The sequence below is a fragment of the Opisthorchis viverrini genome (genome assembly GCF_000715545.1).
Source record: "Opisthorchis viverrini unplaced genomic scaffold opera_v5_98, whole genome shotgun sequence".
Classification (NCBI taxonomy): Eukaryota; Metazoa; Platyhelminthes; class Trematoda; order Opisthorchiida; family Opisthorchiidae; genus Opisthorchis; species Opisthorchis viverrini.
Window position 1 is genome coordinate 1,198,452 of NW_008751755.1, and position 20,545 is coordinate 1,218,996.

The following is a 20,545-nucleotide window of genomic DNA, read 5'->3' on the forward strand; positions in this document are numbered from 1 at the left end:
TACAAACGTGTACATAAAAAACGTATGTAGATAGGAGCTGGACATTGGACGATGTCTGCCACCAAAAATAACCTTGTGGATTCAATCAACTTCACTTGGTACAAAATTTTATCCAGATTTTAAATGATTGGAGTTGAGCAGAAGTCCCAATTAGGACGTCTGGCGCCTGAAATCCAATCTGTGTTCGCCAAGGAGGTTTTGAGTGTGAGCCATGAATAATGTAGATGGATCAATTTCCCCTGATATTTGTACCAGTGTTCTCCCATCTGATTCATTTGACAATCAGGCAAACTCTGGCTTCCATGATGTTTCACGATTAGTTTAAAACCGTCCGCCTAGGATTTATTGATTCTATTCTGCCCTACCTAAAACTGAGTTCATGGTGAGTAGCGGCTCCGTAAAAGTCTCCCACATTTTCGATAGACATCTTAGTAAGCGTCGCCCCATATGGCCCTCTCAAATGATTCTTGCTTCCAATTTGTGACTGAAGCTATTCAAAACAAACGGGGTGAAAAAACAAAGTTTATCTAAACCAGTGAACACTGACTAACAAAACTATAGACCCCGCAAATTTTGTCCAAGTTTTTTTGCCTTCATGTGTTCTCTTACGGAGGACTCAATTAGCGTCACAACTGTCTGCGGAGGTATGATAAAAGAACCGAGCAATGTAATCATACTTTCCCTTTACGCACGTCAAAATTTGCGCTGTTTTCATCATTTTTTTGCCGATGGAATGGCGCGCGCATTAAAGTTGATTTTGGAGTTCCAACAAAGAAATACCTTGTCAACATGGAGTTTGATAGTGGGAACAATCACGTCTTGGATGCTTAAGCTGAGTTATCTCCCAGGTGAGGCAACAAACTCCTGTCCATTTTAATCACCGTTCTCTGAAGTACACGTCTTTTCACAAGAGAATAGGCACTGTCGTTAATCGCTAGTACAAAGGCAGGCTAAAACACAAGTGGCCAAAATGTCGTAGTAAGAAAGCCCTTAATACTTGTTCAAAGAATTGAGTTCTAACACAAAAATTTGCATACTGCTAACGTTTTTAGCGGTCATCTTTTTCAAGGTCGCGGACAATATCATAATTTTATCTAATGGCAGCACGATAATTGTTTTTTTTTTTTTTACGTTCCCAAGAATAATTTCGTGCAAAGACTAATTCCGTGTCTATGGATTTTCCGAGTGGCCCCAGCGCCCGATTATTTATAAAGCTTAGAAATTCATCCCCAACAGTCTTCATCTGCCCTTTCCGAAGGGACACTTGATGGTCGTCTACTGAGAGTTGTTCAGGTACCACTTGAAAACCCTGCATTCCAAATCTCAAAAAAGTGGGTATAGTACCATATACTATACTATATATGTACAATACATACGGTAAACACTAACAGCTAACCGTAGAAATCGATCGACGTGTCACGGTCTACAATACGAAAANACAATGTGCACGGATGGTGTGACGATAAAAATTTTGTAAGGCTAGAAATTTCACTCAGTTTTCACACTCGAAAATCGTATTAGAAACCCAATCATGAAGTAGCCTGCACACGAAGTTCCGATTTCCAAATCTGAGCAAGAACTATTTAGTGAGTTCCTGTTCTGTGGCAAAATACGTTGTATCGGGTTTGGTGGACCACAACGAAGTAGTAACTATCCGCTTCAGGTACATTCTTTTCGACAAACGAATAAAATTGCTTCTTATGTAATGGACAGGTAAAAGCAAAAACAGTGTGGAGAAAAGAGCTATCCTTCCGGAACTAGTATTGCTTTGTAATTTTAGCGACATGTTGAATTTGATACTCACTTGGAAGTCGGATTCCTGCTAGGTGAACTTCGACGGCTAGGCGACTGATTCTAATAAAGGCACTCCGGTAGATTTGACGGGAATTTGCTTTTCTGGGTGTTGATTTTGTTGCTAATAAATAAGATGAACTATGGATCTATCTGTATGGCATCTACATCATCAACTCACATATGCAGTGATTGATCATGTGGCCGGCAAATACTCAGTTAGCTTGCAAACTGAAGGTCACAAGCTGGCGAACAGATCAACGGTTAGCGAGAGACACTCATTTGCAAACCAATTTGGTTTTGCGGGGGACTCACCTGGAACCCGGCTGAATCTCTCGTTTATGATGTTTAGCGATATCTCAAAGATCGTAGCGACTGAAACGTGAGGCGACCTTGTGCAGCATATTCAGTTGCCTGGAAACATCGTAAACGAGATATTCAGTCACGTTTCAGGTGAGTCCCTCACAAAACCAAATTAATTTGCAAATGAGTGTATATTCGCTAATTTTGTGCAATTTGGTTTCATTTAGAACGTAAGGTTGACGGAAACTCGGGAACTGCGCCCACCTGATGAGCCCCAAGAAGGGTGAAACCGGTCGTTGGCTATCGGCCAATCTTCAGCAACCTTATGAGTAGTGCATTACGAATATCAACGGTTACCTCATCAACCAACTATGAACACACCAGAGCAATCAACATGCCGGTGAGTTTTCCATTCACATGTGCTTTACCTCAAGGACGTTGATTTTGTTGTTCAAGACAAAATTAGATTGGTGGATACAATGCTGTGGGAGAAAAGCGAGGTGAACAGGTGTGTTGCAGGATTTTTGTCCAAATGTCATTGGAAAAGTTGATAACCTTTACATCAATATGTAAGAGCTAAAAGAGGGTGTGGGCATCATCAACAAGTTGTTTTTCAACGAATTCAGTTTTGACAGGATGCCCGGTTATGAACGAGCAGCATCAAGCCGCCTGATTTTTTTTAGTTTACACGGTTTTCAAGGTGCCTCAGTGGACGGAACCCATTACTCATCGCTAGCCCTCGACCGGTTTCGCAATTCTTAGAGCTTATTGGGTGGGCGCGGACCATCATAGGCAAAAGAGTCGGTCGAGTCTCTGGTCTAAACCTAATCCGCCTGTAACTAAGAATATTTGTCGAAATCTGTCCAATTTGGTTCCAAATATGATATACGTTTGACGGAAACTCGAAGGTCGCACCGACCTGATGAGCCCTCAGGAGGGCAAAGCCGGCTGTCGGCTGTCAAAGACTTTTCAGCAAACTTATAAATAGTGCGTATTGTCTGAGCAACAAGTAATGTTCTTCTCTTTAAATCTAACCTCACAATTCTATAGCGGGTTAAGCGTTAGCTCCTCCAAACTGGAACTATGTTCATCAATAGCTGTTTTCAAAGACCTCACACCCTTTAGAGCTCTCACAAATTTGGTACTGGAGTTCATTCACAACATTGGGAACACATACCAGCAAGGCATTCTGAAGTACTTATATGCGGAAAAAACCAGCCTGCCAGTGCGGGCAGATTTCAAACCACAGCTTTGTAAAGTTCGCTCATCACATGCGAAAAGCATGCGGTCCACTCAGTTGTTGATGTCACCTGGGGATTACTACACGACAATTTTTGATGATGCATGAAATACAGATCACGAAGATATTGAAAACGGAATCCTTATGATGCATGGTTATAACCTGTTGCGAGCTGATCACCCGGTCAGCTTCTATAAAAGAACCGCAGAGGCTTGATGTTGACAGAACAAGAATGATGTTATCATAAAGGAAACTACTCACAAGGTTGGTGAACACTCTTCGGCAGCCCAAGACTGGTTTCGCCCATCTTGGGGCTCATAAGGTGTGCACAGTCCCCGAGTTTCCATCAACCTTATGTTCTACTTGAACCCACTCTCATTTGCAAATTAATTTGGTTTTCACGAGAGACTCAACTGAATCTCTCGTTTATGATATTCTACGACTGAATGTGCTGTATACAGGCCGCCTCACGTTTCAGTTGGCACGATATTTGAAATATCGTCTTCAGACCAAATAGTTTATTTCTCCTGCGGATCTCTCGAATAGTAGTTCACCTTCACCAATATTTCTGAACAAGCACCACACACACATGTTTGCTTCTTCGATCAGGTGTTCTGGCAACACTAATCACTGCTGTCCAGAAACACTTTAGCCGCAAGGTTTCACTTTCAACGCAATGGACCCCAAAGGAAACTGGGCGATACAGTCAGAATCTGGAAGGACCGTACTAAACCGACGCAACCCTCATTCATCCTTTCAAAATCATACACTTCGACATTTCTCAAAAGTGAACGTCCCCCCAGCTTTATCCACTCTTACGATCGATAATTTTTGTATGTGCTATCGAAATTCGCAGACTTGGTTGCCTATTTATTCCTTTCATCCCTTGTTTTACTAGAAGTCTGGGATCCCAGCGACGCGCATGAAAAACCAGTGATCGAATGAGTGCTGGTTTTCAGGTAACCACGAAATTCTTCCAATGAAGAATAACTAAGCATACGAAGAATTCTTGATAGAACTAGAATACGAATGTGGCCAGATTCAACAGTAAATCACAGTAGTTCTAGCCGGAAAAATTGATACTTTGAGTACCTTTTGTGCTACAAACTGAGGATGCGATTAGCACTCCATCAAATTGTTGAGTGAAACCGGGGTTTGATCAGACACTGCTCAATTATCCAAGCTAAGAATAAATGACGGATGAAACTCGTATGAAGGCCAGGTTTGACCACCAGCGGTGAGACTATTGCGCTGCAAAAATCCCGGCATACTCAGAAAGCAAATTCTTGGTCTTTTTATTGTTTTCAACTTTCCAACAGGATTAACCGAGTAATTCCGAAGCCCGATGCCCTAATACGCCCTGTACACAGGCGTAGTATAGTATTGTGTGTATTGTATTTTAGTATAGTATAGCATGGTATTGTACATATCAGGCGAGTCGAAATGTTGACCAAAGTTATTCGGACTCGAAGTGAGCACATAACGGACTATTTTTTATGATGTCATAATCATGTACGTATCAAAATAGCGAAATACAACTGAGCAATAAACAGAAGTGCCAAGCTGGCAAGCAGACAAACTCTCCTAATCATGCTATACAAATGATCATGTGTTTTGGAAATCAAAAGATCGATGATTTTTATTTGACGTGCTACATAAGTTGGTTACTCAGTCTCATAAAAACCAGCAAGCTTTGCTTCTCTGCTTTTTCAATGAAAGAGCGCTTAAAATACCATTTCCTCGAAGTTTGAAGATCTCACAAGACAAATCAAAGCTGAAATTAAGTGCCTCCGTGTACCCGAGTTTAGACGCTTTCTGAAATAATGTTAAGAGGCATTTGTTCAAGGAGCCATCCGGCATGTTTTAACCCCTTTGTCAAAAACCTCTACCCTTAACAAGGTAAGTTACTCCCACGCCATCGTTCATCTATCAAAAGGGGAATCACGAAGTAGCTAACAGGTGATATATTTCACAAAAAATGGTGTACATATTAGGTCAGTACAAGCTATCCCATTCTGCCTTCACTAACTCATACGATTCAAAGAATGAAAACACCCCCACCCCTGATGAACTAATTACCTTTACTCTGATGAAACAATGCCCGAGCAATAGATGGCACCTGATACCGAAAATGTATCCCAAGGTTTGCAGTCACAAATTGTGTTGACTTTGTTTAGGACCTACCCTGATCCATTTGCTGTTCTCCGTCATACTTCCAGTTCCCAGTTTCTACAACGCACAAAAATTCCAATTTGTCATCGATGCAGTCATATTGAGCATATCTGGTCCCATCTATTTTTCCTGAGACTAACTATGACTGTGCGTAACCATTCCAATTTACTTTGTTTAACTGGCACTTTGCTCTTGGCTGTTCACGAACTGCTCTCCCACGCATTGTCAAAAAAACTTTATCGCCGCGAGTTTCCATGGACCTGCGTCCAGTTATTTCGATTTGGATACTATCAAGCATTAAAAACTACTGTTTTTCGTTAATGCTACTTAGAAACGTTGTTTTACGATTCAGTTTGTTGTGAATATTGATTTCATACTGTTAAAAACAGTTCATGAAGAATATAGGTTCAAAGCAGAAACGCTTGTAGCCAAAATAAAATACATGTCTCTAATCAGTCATTGAAAAATTCAAAGAGCTTGTTAGCTACCAGATTAGTACTCTTCTTGGATAAGCAACGTAACTGCTGATGAATGCTATAGACTGGAGGATTGTGCTAACAGATTTATCCTCATTTCTCACACCATCGTGTTCTACTTTGGACTCTCTTTACCAGTATTTTGCTCAGCATTCCACGTGAACTGTCGTTCTCAGCTTGCAGACTCTGGGATCAAGTGTGGATTTAGCCGGAGACAGTTGTGAAAGCAGTGGAAACCCAGACCCCAAGTGAACTGCTAAGAGGTTTGCGAAGTAACAGTTGAAGATGAGTGGAGAAGACGTCACGCCGGAAATTAAGGCTGTGAGTAGACATTGGCTTTCGGCCATTTGCATACTTCCCTGTCGAGTATCCATGTTTACCACTGATACTCAATAACGCAGTCAAACAATGGAGCACTTCCAACTCAGTGATATGTGTCAACCAAAACAGCGCACAACGGTAACAAATTAGTGGAGCATGCACACATGAGCTCAGTGAACCCATTGAATTTTCTAGGAAAACGACTAACGATCATCATCATCGACAGCACGACATCAGTGTTCAGTGCTTCACTGCCGTACAACCATGATTTATTTGGAGCCTTATTGTAAAGAAAAGAGTAAAGGTGGACGGGGGAGGGACATAGTACTAGCTTACCACAATCATTCCGAGGTGCCTATACCTCCAGACGCTCACTCAGGCAATCTGGATAGAAACTGACAACAAGAACGCCACTGACATTGGTTGGCAGCCATATCTTGTGGTGTCTCCAATCAGGCACAGTGAGGATCACGCGGTCCCCATCCTGGAAGGGGAGTGGCACCGACAGCACCCAAGCGTTTCGTGAACTCCTTCGTACTCCTCTGCCAAGTCAAGGGTTAGCCACCTCTCTGTTTACGACTCACGACGAAAACTTACGACAGCCCATAATCGGTTTTTTCTCTCCTTGGGCCTCGTCCAGTACGTGTAGTTCCCCGAGCGTCCATCAACGTTTGATTCTAATTACGTCTGAGTTGTATGGTACCCTCTAAAAACACCCGTTTACACTTTAACAGGGTTCCAACTAACGGAGACAGCTTGTGTGCAGCGTATTTATTTAAGGAATGTACTAAACGAGAGATTCAGCTGGAATCCTCTAATGCGTGGATGAGTGTTTCTCCGAGTTTCGCACAATTTGGGTTCAAGTCGAATAATATAAGATTGATAAAAACGTCGGGACTGTACCTATCTAATGAGTCCCAAAAAGGATGAAACCGGTCTGTCGAAGAGTTTATGAGTAGTGTAAATGCCGACATTTGGGTGGCTAGGTGTGTAGGTGATGAAAGCAATGGGCATGTTGAGTTCTTATAGTTCCCCTTAGACGTGAGGTGGTGGAACTGCTTGCTGCGGTACTTGTATGTGTGTGTGTGTTCGAGGAAGAACAGGTGGGAATATGGTGGAATGGTGATGGGAATGCTGTTCATATTATTGATAGGTTTAACGTCGAGCCAGTGGATTTAACTAAGGCATTGTTTGGAGTTTGGCACTAGGAAAATTCTGGATGGAGCATTGATGATTAAATGTTGACTGTGCGTTTGTTCAGAGTTATTGGATGTGTCCTCAAAGCCTGGTACATAGGAGTGGAAAGGGCTGGCAGTCTAGGTCCGAACCCATGGCAGGATGTGACAGTGAGGCTTGGTATGGGGAAGGGAAATAATTCGGGAGGATGGATACGAATGGAAGAAGATTTGTCAACTATGCACTCGTCCACATCGTCGGGGTCAACGATGCGGAAGGAAATAGACGTGGTACAGAAGGAGCTGGGGATGTTTCGGGATGGATTGCGAACGAAAAATCACAACCCCCTCTAGGATGCTGGTAATGGGAGGTCAGGTTTCATCAACAGCTTTACGGATAAAGACTGGAGTGAGGGTTACCTGAATTTGGGTTCAAAAATACTTGTTCTTGAGATGGAGTAAACTTGGAGTTCCCAGCTAGGCCGTATCTGGGATGTTTATCCTTGTCGTTCATTTATTTCAATAGTTCAGATGTGATTGTGGGAGTGAAGGTGGGTAGCAGCACGTCAGCACCAATCACCGCGGAGCAAACTGAGAAAGTACAAAGACAAACGGGATTCATCGTCGAGTGTTTTACAGAAAACGAAACGGCGAGACCACCAATTACGGTTGTAACAGGACATGAAGTGAGGAAAAACATACTGCGCATTTTGTGTTTTTTCTCAATTTAGGAGCTGACATGTTAGACCGGATAGGTGCGGGCTTGGCTGTTATGATACTCAGAAAAGATCAAAGAGAACGCGTACAGTTAAGCGTGTGAAGGGCGTCGTTGACATTTGGATAAGCTACCATGTACAGTTGGCGTCTTTTTATCAGCGACGTGCCTAGGCGGATGCCCGAAATTCTGAGTACCCATGATAAGCTACAAAGCATACGTTTTTCGTAATGAAGGTGTTAGTTGGTTGTTGGCAATTCGCATGCAGATATCTGAAACCTCTGCGAATACCAACGAGTGGAGATCATTTTCAAAGCTGCTTACATGCAGCAGTACTACAAAATGCATCAATTTATCCTCGAGTATTATACTACGCGTGAGACGAACTATCCAGAAAAAACAGTGCTGTACAGCCATTCGGTGGGCGTACTCACTTCGCTTGTTGTGTCTGAGAAGTGAAATGTGTACAAACGTCACTCACGTACAGTTTACATTGAAGATTCCGTAACCGCCATCCCCTGTTTGAAGATAGTCGCGTACCTTTAGAAAACGCCACGGTTTGACCTCATGCTTTATCTCGCAAACTGGTAGTCACACGCGAATGGATGACAACCAAGGTAGTAAGTAGGCCTAGAAACCTGGGTTCCCACAACAAAATTCCACCTATTACTATAGATGTAATAGGCATGATAGATAGACGCCTGGGTTGAAATTCAAAGACTAGAATAAAACAAGGTTGCTGGCTGAGGCCTCCGGATCCATACAAGCATGTAGGTTAAAAAGAAGGTGAGATGTTGGCCTTGTCATCTGCAATTCTTGGATAAAAGATGCTAGGGTATAGGAATGAATACCATCAAGGAAGTGTTCACTGTTTTATACATCCATGCAGTTAAATTGTAGAAAACGAACGTCACGGTGCGTTTAAGCACACGCCACCTCAAAACATCCGCTTTGAGGGTCACTCCGATGTAACTTGGGTCATGTGACTGTTAACTTGTTGTTAATTATATCCGAGGAAACCATGCAACGTTACCGGCACCAAGCAAGAGCAACGACGGGAAGTGAGCGGCCATTCTGAAACGTTACTCTACTTATCTATCCGTCAAAGCGGTGCTCTTGAGGTTCTTCACCGATCTGTTCCTAAAAGCTAACTGTTTAATACCTTATTACCACACATCCATTCGTAGTTTGTCCTACCCAAATCAACCTCTGCTTCACTAAGAGCCACAACTCCATCAACCAGCGACCGGTGCCTAAAGCCAATGCTAATAGATTACTCCAACGAAGGAGCACTTAACTTTAATGGGTTTATCTCCAAACTTGAAGGGAGTATGCCAACTGAGGCATCATCGGACCGTCCCAATTTAAAGGTGCCGAAGAGAGCTCAAGGAAAGTTATCGCAAAACCGAGAGGATAAGCGCATCATGTGATGAGTAACTTTGTATTTTTGAAAACCAAAACCAGAATAATGGGGCAGGAGATACTACTTTATTGATGAACCCGACTAATTTTTGCTGAAACCAAAATCCGCTGCCGGCTATGAGTGACCTTGAACAGCTCAGCTAATGGTCAGGGTCACGAAAGTGTTACTGGTAAAGAGATGTGGGCATTTGCTGTGTGAATGAATGGCAAGCCGGTTCTTAGAAGTGTGATGTAGATTGGAACTGTTTGAACCCACCGGTGTCGCTAGTCCGCAGGAATTGTTAGTGCTAATTTGTAGGGACGATTGTTGAATTCGTGAGCAAGACAAACTAAACATGCAGTGAAATTTCGAGATGTTTCATTCTATGTGAACGGTGATTGTTGCCTGGCAAGAATGTCGGTCGTAGTTAAAAGCAAGGGAACAGTCAAAATCAGAACGAGTACAACTACAGATGTGCCATCAATCCGGGTGTCAAAACTGTGGTACTTGGATACGAGATGCGTGTTCCTGTGGGCAGCTGGATTGGGGTTGTCCAAGGGAAGCAAGGCAGGTAGAGGCAAGCAGACGTAGAATCACAGATACTGTCAGAATGAGTTGGAGATCTATGTGGACGTACAGATGAAATTGATCGTAAACACACATCATTCAAAGTGGCTAATGCTGAAGATTGGAACTCAAAAAGGAAAGAGAACGCGAGGAGATCGGTAGAGTTTGGTGGGTATGGAAAGCTATCATATAAAATGGAGTTCATTATTATAAAAAATCTACACGGGGATGAAATCAAGCCAAGTGAGTTTGCATAGGGTAAATTTGTGTTGGTTTATCTAACAACCGGTGACTGGCTGATATGGCCGGCGTAGTATGGGGCAAAAAACAAACCAACAAAGGTTTCCTTCTACTTGGCGAGTAGGCAGTGCATTCAGATAGTGGCGCAACAGGCAAGCATCGTTAGTAGGAATAGTGTCTCTGACTTTGCAGTGAGCGTCAGTCGATTAGTAGATTTAAGGCCACAGCGAAAGTCATTGCGTAATTTCTAAAGCGTAAGGTTTGCCGATATGGTGACGGGTAATGGGATAGCCGTTGAAAGAGGCGATTGCAGGGTGGATTGGACAGGTACCGGCGGTATATTTTAGCCCAGTTAAGAGTCCTATCGGAATGGCCTCGTCGTGTAAAAGGGGGTGGTGTGCAATGAGACAGCAAACAGATAAGGGATGATCGAACAAGAACTTCAGACGCAATGGACACGGACTGTCGTTCAGTTGAAATTTACCACGTGAACTGAACATCATGGTGAGTGGGGTCACTCGCCCATGGGTTAAGACTGCCACCTCCAAGCAACGTGTGTGGTGCATGGCGGATAAAAGCCAAAAGGCGCCATCTATAAATGGTGGGAATGAGTAACTAATAAGGCTTTTATATTTAAATGAACTGGACCAGTCTCCAAAACACAAGAGACGATAGTGTTTTACGTCTGACTGACAAAATGAACAAGCCTGACAAGCCGAGGGTTTGAAATAAATCGCAGGTGCGCACCCAACTGCGCGCTGAGGATGTCTCCTCGTATGGTGACGAAACGTTTGCTAGCCAATTGCCAAGCTCGGCAAACAGATCAACAGCCACCTGATCAACAACCAATAAACTCACCCAAGTTACGAATATTTCAACACATTACCTATATTGCAGGTCTTTGTAAACCATGAGCGCCGCAAAGTATGACATGAAAAATCGGACCGCAGAGCAGTTTCATTTTGCCCGTATTTCATAGCCTTGCGAGTAAATGACACAGCCGGGACAAATCGAAACCTGCAGCTACAGACGGACAACAATTGTGCTTTTTATAGACTACCTGAACAAAACGCCAGTCTCGGAACAAAAGGTGATGGGTGAGGCACTCGTGCTATGGGAGAGGTCAAGTGTACCCACGCACCACGATGCAATGCAACGGAGCGACCCACCCTTCGCAGCGTGTTCGGTCACCAAATGGGGTTTTCATCCCTAGTACATGCCTTCAGATTTGCAAGGTGGCGAAGTACCAGGCAGGAATAATTGCCACGTGTGTAATAACAAAAACCTAGCCGCCATAAATTTGATCTGATCAAGGGGAAAGCCATGTTGGTCACACACCCCAGTCTGTTCAAACAAACAAACAACAAACAGCCGATGGATTAGGCGAAACACGGAGAAGGCAAGTAAAAAGGCGGTCAACAGCAGGAGTAAAAGGTAGATGTTCAGGGTGTGTGCAGTGTGGCTAAACAAGGACGGATGCTTCTTGCAAAGGGGCACCACAATACCACGCGCGTGCTAGAACCGTCTGCGAAGCCAAATAGGGGTTGTTGTCGAGGGTGTATATTCAGACTGACTACCTTCATGTGCTTTCATCGCGCACGATGCAGTATGGCTAGCAGGAGTAGGAAACTATGGTTTTGTTCTGGTTTATATTATTTACAGCTTGGCAACGCAAAGCTCTGGGCACAAAACGTGGTCAACAGAATAATCGAGGATGAAACTCAGCTTGAAAGAACGAGGTACTTATGCTCAAGGCAGAAGGCGGGAAAGACAAGCTTGGTCAGTGGAGTTGGATCTGATGAGTTACGAGGCAAGTGCCAGAAGATCGTAGCAGCAGATCGGCAGTTCAGAAAGTAGGTGCGGATGCAATCTACGTAAGTGAAACATCTGTATAACGGAGGTAACACAGTGATCACTGGCCAATAACACTGGGAGGGGTGCTGCTCCATACGCGTTTTCTTCGCTTATTCACGGGTTGATACACAGGATCCAGGCTCCTGCCCAAACTTCCTGGATCGAGTTTATTGGAATCTGTCCACCTGAAAGACAAAAGGAAACCAGGTGTAGCACTGCTATTTAAATTCTCAACGCGGCAAGACTCCAGATTGTTAGAACGCACTCTTCATCCAAAATTATCTTGAAGAACACACAAAAATACATGACCACCTCCGCCGGCGATCCGTCCTAGACTGGCCAATAACACTGGGAGGGGTGCTGCTCCATACGCGTTTTCTTCGCTTTATTCACGGGTGATACACAGGATCCAGGCTCCTGCCCAAACTTCCTGGATCGAGTTTATTGGAATCTGTCCACCTGAAAGACAAAAGGAAACCAGGTGTAGCACTGCTATTTAAATTCTCAACGCGGCAAGACTCCAGATTGTTAGAACGCACTCTTCATCCAAAATTATCTTGAAGAACACACAAAAATACATGACCACCTCCGCCGGCGATCCGTCCTAGAAGTTAAGGGCGGAAAGGCACGGCAGCTTTAAGGAAAATCAAGGTATAATTTCACATGCCATGGTTCGAGTGAAAGACCAGGATGCAAGGACAGAGGCCAACTTGAATACTTTTGAAGTGAATCCAGTCCAGACACCCAGCCGCTCCTAAAAACCGACCACCAAGTCGATCAGAGGGGTACATCGCGTGCGGGCCACGGACTAAACGAAGGGAAGGAAGGTTCAATGGTAAGGGCGCAATTTAGAGGGGTTACAGGTCCCTTTCACAAATTGTGCCTTTTGTAAGCTGTGGCTCGTAAGATACCTGACCCCCTCAGTGGAATGATGGCAATAAAGATGGTTTTGGAAGCTTACATGAGGGTGGGTAGTGCGGATATGGGAAGCAAGCCTGTTCCATAGCTTTAAATACAAATAAGCAGAAAACTGTCGAAACATACTTTAACAGATTGACAACGGGAGCGGTAGTTCAGAGTTGCGGATAATATAGGAAAGGAAGGAATACTCCCCAGGGCGGAAGTCAGCAATGTGAACTTCAGCCGACGCAGAAGAACCAGGTTTGAACTAATGCGCCCCAGCTATAAGGGATCAAGTCTAAATGACAAACAGTGGAGGCCCCTGGAACAAGAATTTTGAGGGAAGTGTTGAGGAGGCCAAGGGAGTGGTTGTGTTATCCGGGCTACAATCTTTTAAGGTAACGTTGGTGCCTTGGGAACTGGATGCTCCATAGCGGTCTTATGTAGAATTAACGTCAGGTAAATAACAGTCAGTATACAGAGGGTGGGGCTTATTTCTTCAACGGATGTAATCAGCACGAGAAGCAAAAGGTAGAGGGGTACAAAGCAGAGGTTACATAGCAGCTAGTGATGGGAACGTTCGGGGTTCACCAGGTGTCGGCGGGTTAGAGAGAGGGTGCTCGCCAGGGGCCACATAAATTGAAATTGTGGAGTACTCAAGGGAGTAGCGCCAGTGAAAAAGGCATCGCAGCATTTTGGATCGAAGAGGATGGTCTACGAGGGTAGACTCTGTGCTTATCAACAGCTAGCTTGGGAGTAGCAATCTTACCCGTAAGTGTATTATTAGCAACAAAAAGGGAGAAGTCACGAGTTTTGCGGAAGGGCCCATGAAACTTCCGAACGTTCTCGCCTGGAATAGATAGGAGTTTGGCTGAACGACAACCAGAAAAAACGAGAATCCCATGTAGGAGTAACTAGACATATTGAAGATACAACATGGCCGTGGAAAATTTTGGTATCATGAAAGGAGGTACGCGTTTCAGATTTTGTGGCGCTACGAATATCCAAAGGTTTTATGGATGCCAGAAGCAACAATGAGAAACCTTCAAAGAACAGCAATAAGGAATGGATGAGCACACATCCAGCTGCAAATGATAACACGGTGACCGCCGCCTGGAAACTTGGGGCCGGCGGCTGCACTGGGATATCAGCAACCGCTGGCTGGGGCGACGACCACGGTGTGGGGCTGCATTTGGGGTGTCTTGCGGGCTGAGACCAGTCTTTAACATCGAGGAGGGCAAACAGGGGCAAGTGACAGGCGAGGGACTTGTGTGGAGGCGAGCAGCTCTCAGTAATGTTGAAACCGCTAACTAATTTGTTCGGGCGGGCTAGAATTTGGCGGAAAGAGAGGCAAGGGTATTCAGTTAAGTGTGTAAGGGACATTCACAAACACCTGAGGATGAATGGAGGGAAAACCAAACAGTCTGGAGTGTCAGTCAATAGTGTATCGTCAATACAAGAAAAGTCCATTTTGGATCTAGCGTATGAGGTAACCGCTGTCTTGGCGGTGGGACAGGGTGGTGCATTACTGAAGTGAGATTAGGGGAGTCCTGGAGGGAATCACGCTTCAGGAATCCGTTTGAAGGTTGGACAAACTCTAGTGAAAATAGCCAGGATGTAACTCGATTAAGGTAAAAGAGAGTGGGTGTTGATAAGAAAAACAACATGTGATGAACATGACTGATGCTCTATTCATTGCTCTATTCATTATTCTCTTGTTTTAATATTCCATATGCTGTACATATTCTTTGATCAAAATTTAGTATACCCTGAATCTCCAATTGATATTTCTTACACTGCATTGAAAAACAAAGTTCTTCAACACTTCAAACCGATTAAATTCGTAGCAGCCGAAAGAGCTAAGTTCAATATGTTAACCCGCTCTCATTCTCAGTCGGTCCGTGATTTCGTGTTACAGCTGCAGACACAGGCAGCCAAATGTGACTATGGTGCCCAATTGGAAGACCAGCTGCGTGATAGACTCATTGCTGGCATTCAACTGCCCGAATTACAGCAGAAGCTGTTACTCTGTCCGGATCAGAAACTTCAAACTATTCGGAAAATATGTGAGCAGTATGAAGATGTGAAGCATGTGACGAAGACTGAGGAAGCAGTCTTGTTAAATTATTCTAAAAGAAATAATTCAAGGATGCGGACGAACAACAAATTCAAACCTCGAACAGATTCTCGTGCCTCAAATCCATCAACACGTCACTTCACAGATCGTAACCCTAATCCGATGGCTCAAAAATTCGGGAAATGCGAGTCTTGTGGACGAAACCATTCCAGATATTCATGCCCCCACAGACGAGCCAAGTGTTTTAGCTGCGGTAAAACAGGACACATTCAACTTGTCTGTAAGTCCAAGAAAGTGTGTCACTTAACTTCTGACCCAAACACTGACGTGAAGACATTATCTGAAGATATTTCTACTCTTTCTCTATCTGTTTTGTCCCAAAATTCGTCACATGTTTTTAAAACGTTGATATCCGCTTCTGGTCAAAAGCATGGCTTTATTGTTGATACTGGTAGTGTTGAGTCCATCATTCCACAATCAGATCTAACTGCATTCTACCCCAGTGCCGTGATAGTGCCTACAGATATTAACATTCGCGGTATCACTGGACATTCTGTACCTCTCGTTGGTAGTTGCACGATCCCTGTGAGGTTACTACAAGGTACCTGTATCGATTGTAATTTTTTGGTATCAACGTCGGGACCATCGATCGTCGGACTCAAAGTTCTACGCTTACTGCAAACCAGTATCACCTTACTGACTTCTGCGAATGAGAATGAACTCAAGCAACTGATTCTTAAATGTTCTAAGGCCACAGGTGGCATGCAAATTCCCAAGATGAGGCTCGAAGTTACAGGAGAGCCTATATTTCTTAAGAGACGGATTATTCCATTTGGTTTACGCGAGCCTGTTCGTCAAGCATTAAATTCAATGTGTGCGAAAGGAATACTGACTCCTGTTGAGTCATCGAATTGGGCAACTCCGATCGTTACCCCACTGAAGGCTGATGGTATTACTCCGAGAATTTGTGGTGACTACCGGCTTACGCTAAATACGCGGCTACTACAACGTACATGCACCACGGAAGAGCCAGAAGATGTATTGTATCGTTTATCAGGTTCAAGTGTGTTTTCAAAAATCGATTTAAAAGATGCTTATCTTCAAATACCACTGGACGAAGCCTCCAGTAACCTTACCGTGATCAACACACCCTTTGGGTTATTCCGATACAATTTTCTTCCCTTTGGTCTGAACGTTTCACCAGCTGTATTTCAGCAAGTTATGAATACTATTGCAAAAGATTTGGAGGGTGTTGAGACGTACCAAGATGACGTCATTGTGCACGCTGCTGACAAAGCTACCCATGATATGCGTCTGTTGTCTTTACTGAAGAGATTTTCTGAGTTCAATGTAGCTATTCATCCTGAAAAATGCACTTTTGGTGTCCCATCATTTTCATGCCTTGGCTACATTGTGGATGGCAGCGGTTTTAAACCTGATACAAGACGTCTATCCCCTTTAGTAAATGCGCCATCACCGACCAATCTACAAGAACTGCGTTCAGTTCTAGGAGCACTTCAGTATTACTCTCGTTTCATTCCTAATTTCGCCAAACACGCAAGTTGTCTGTTTGATGTCATATCTTCCAATCAATTTTCTTGGTCTTCCAACCATGAGAAGGCGTTGCGTGCACTGCTTGGTTATCTTCAGACTTCAGCTGTTTTGAAGCCATTTTCCGCCAAACATCATTCGACGATCATTACTGATGCTTCTCCCACTGGAATAGGAGCAATCCTCGAACAGTGTGGTAGACCAGTGATCTGCATTTCCCGTCGACTTTCAAAAGCCGAACGTGGATATTCTCAGACTCAACGAGAAGCACTTGCTGTATATTGGGCTGTCAAACGGCTTCATAAGTATCTTTTTGGATTGAACTTTACCATTGCTACTGATCACGAGGCTTTGAAGTTCTTGTATCATCCAACGAAGTCTCTGGCGAAGTCATCTGCCGCTATGGTGCAACGGTGGATTATTGCATTGAGTTCTTACACCTACACAGTAGTTCATCGTAGTGCGAAAATGATTCCTCATGTCGATTTCTTGTCAAGAATTCTATCATGTGACTCTGATTCAAACAACTCAGATTGTCTACTGATTCAACCATTACCAGTCAAGCGGGATGTGCTTGTTGCTGACACTAAAAGATATTTCGCTCCCATTTTCTCTGCACTGCGACGTGGCTGGACGCAGCAAGAACGACGCCGATTTCCTGCTTTTTACTGTCGCCGCGAAAGCTTGTCCGTTACTCCGGATGGTTTGCTGTGTTTTGAGGATAGAGTTGTCATTCCACCGACTCAGCGAGCGGCTGTTCTTGCAGATTTACACTCTGGTCATCTGGGTGTCGATAAAATGAAATCCCTTGCACGCTTGTCATGCTGGTGGCCGGAACTGGATGCTGATATCAAGCATACTGCTAAGAATTGTGTTAAGTGTGCACATAAGATTCATAACAAGTCTTCACAGTGGCATCCGTGGCCAGTTACTTGTGAAGCATTTCAACGAGTTCATGCTGACTACTGTGGTCCTTTTCTTGGTAAATACTATGCTTTAATTCTTATTGACGCATATTCCCGTTGGCCTGAAGTTTTTCTAACTACTTCTCCAAGTGCCGAATTCACTCAGCAAGCCTTGAGGAAAGTATTCAGCCACGAAGGTGTACCAACTGTTTTGGTCACTGACAACGGCACACACTTCACTGCAAAATTCCTCGAGGAATGGTTGAAGGGTCTTGGTTGTCGACATCTGTTTACTGCTCCGCGACATCCCCAGTCGAATGGACTTGCTGAAAATTTTGTCCGAATACTTAAATCTGCTATTATTTCACTCTCTCCCACTACTTTTGTGGAATTGGACCGTGGGATTGATAATTTTCTAATGCAATACAGGAACGCCGTTCATTCCGTTACTGGGAAGAGTCCCGCGCTTCTATTTAAATCTCGTTCATTGTGTACAAGTCTTGACTGTGCCAAAACAGCTGATGTTACATTTTTCAAGGGTAATGAATTACGACCTGCTACAAGAATAGCACTTTCATCAAGTGGCAGACGAATGGTCACAATTCTCGATTTGGATGATCTCTCTTGTCATCGGAGACACATTGACCAGGTTGAGTTCAATACCAGAGGTCAGTCTGTTAACGGCACTCCTGCTGTTTCAAATACTAATGAGTCCTTTGTAGATGATCTTGTGGTATCCGAACAAAATGCTGTATCTGAAGAACGTACTACCTGTGAAGATTCTGAAGTTTCCATTCCGAGAAGATCCGAAAGATTGCGGTCAAGACCACTACTGGACTATAAACATCCACACGCTCATTCAAGGTGTGGCGGATGTGATGAACATGACTGATGTTCTATTCATTGCTCTATTCATTATTCTCTTGTTTTAATATTCCATATGCTGTACATATTCGCCAATTCGAATATATACGTGCTGGTTTCCACTCTTCGCTGAATTCTGGATTTCTAGTTTGTCGGGTTGTACCGATATACGTACGAAACTTAATTACCACACAACAACATTACTATTGGGATCAGAGCGGAAGGTAGATTAGCTAGTTAAAAATTTGTTAGCACTGGGAGATTACTGTGGAACGGATTAAGGAAGAGAATCGAGGTATTTCGGGTTGACGAGCGAGATGAAACAAGTTAAGGATGCTTACAAATAAAATACTTGGCCGAACCGTGATGGGTATGAAGATAACATTCGGGCTAATGTGCAGGTTGTAGGGGTCCGTGGACAGCGATTTACAGGCTGCATTTAGTGGATCTTTATACCGACATGATCAGACAAACGAGAGTGGCGGGATTGAGCTCATCCAAGATGGATTGGCTGGTGCAGCGTCTGAGTATGAAGGATGGGAGGGTATAGCAGGGTTGACAAAGAGAACGTGAGATTGAGTGAGATAGTGCCTTCAACACCGAATGGTGGGGTAACAGTACGGATAACCACGGTGAGCTGGCTTGTGAATAACGAATCTGAGGGCAGCTACAGAACAGCCACAAGTTGACCGGCCAATTCGAACTAAAGACCTAAACCGTCACAGCGGCGCCGCTGGCTATTTGCAAGCCCAAATTATTTTAGCCGAAACCATAGGGTTTTCGAAGTTGTGACTTTAAAAAGGAAGTTAGTCTAATCCCTTTGCACCTTCCGATGATATGTTGCTCGTAGCATTTTCTTTAGGTGAGAGAAATTCCAAAGTCGCCGACCTTCACTGATTCGCATTTTCTTACAACTTTACTTGACTTAAAGCACGAAATCGCATTTGAGCATATTTTGGCGTTATTCGGTGTTCTTTACAAATAAAAATATCTAATGCAAATTTCGCCTCAGAAGACCGGCTGTTGACGTTTGTTTGCTTTATACTCCTCAGATTTAGAAAGTGCGATTATAATCACAAAATATGCTTTGTTCGGCAAACCTGGTCACAACGCCTGTTTCCGTGGATTTCATATTCCATTAAGTAAAACTTTGTTAGACGACAGCGTGAACTGTGCAGTGGCAATCGAGGGCCGTCCCTGTGGATGATACCATTCCCCAGATATGCACAACTAGCTTGTTAATAAGACGGTGCCAAGATATAGTTGAAGCTATTATGAATATGACGCTTTATGATAATAATAATAGTAATAATAATGTGTATTCCCAACTTGTGAGTGGCATACCATCTGGCATGATCATAGTTTTACAGTCAGAATGGAGCAAGACTGGGGGTTTGTGGGGGTGTGGATCGCACAAAAAGGGGACAATGTCAAAAACAGTGGGGAATATCCGATGATATAGTAATAATAGGTTTCTTTCCCAACTTGTTGGGAACAATGGGCATGAGTTACGACTAGTTCAAAGACAGCCAAATGGCATGAACTGAAACTGAAAACCACTTCTGGCCACAATATCCGATATATAGTAATAATAGGTTTCTTTCCCAACTTGTTGGGAACAATGGGCATGAGTTACGACTAGTTCAAAGACAGCCAAATGGGATGAACTGAAACTGAAAACCACTTCTGGCCACAGAAACAAGCCATCTGCGTTCTCCTTGAGGGACAGAAACGGAGAACCGACGAATGACCCAACAGTGGTATCTGAGGCTTACCGAGAACACTATGCGTGTCTATACTCAGCCCCAGCGTCCTCGTCACATCCACTCTTGTCAAGGAGAAATTACGAACAGCCTCTAACCGACTTGGTCTTCACGGTGGAGGACATTCGTCAACTCTTGGACAAGATCAACCCATTCTGCGCGTTGGGACCCGACGAGGTCCATCCGAGGATCCTGAAAGAAACGTCCTCCACACTGGCAAACCATTTAC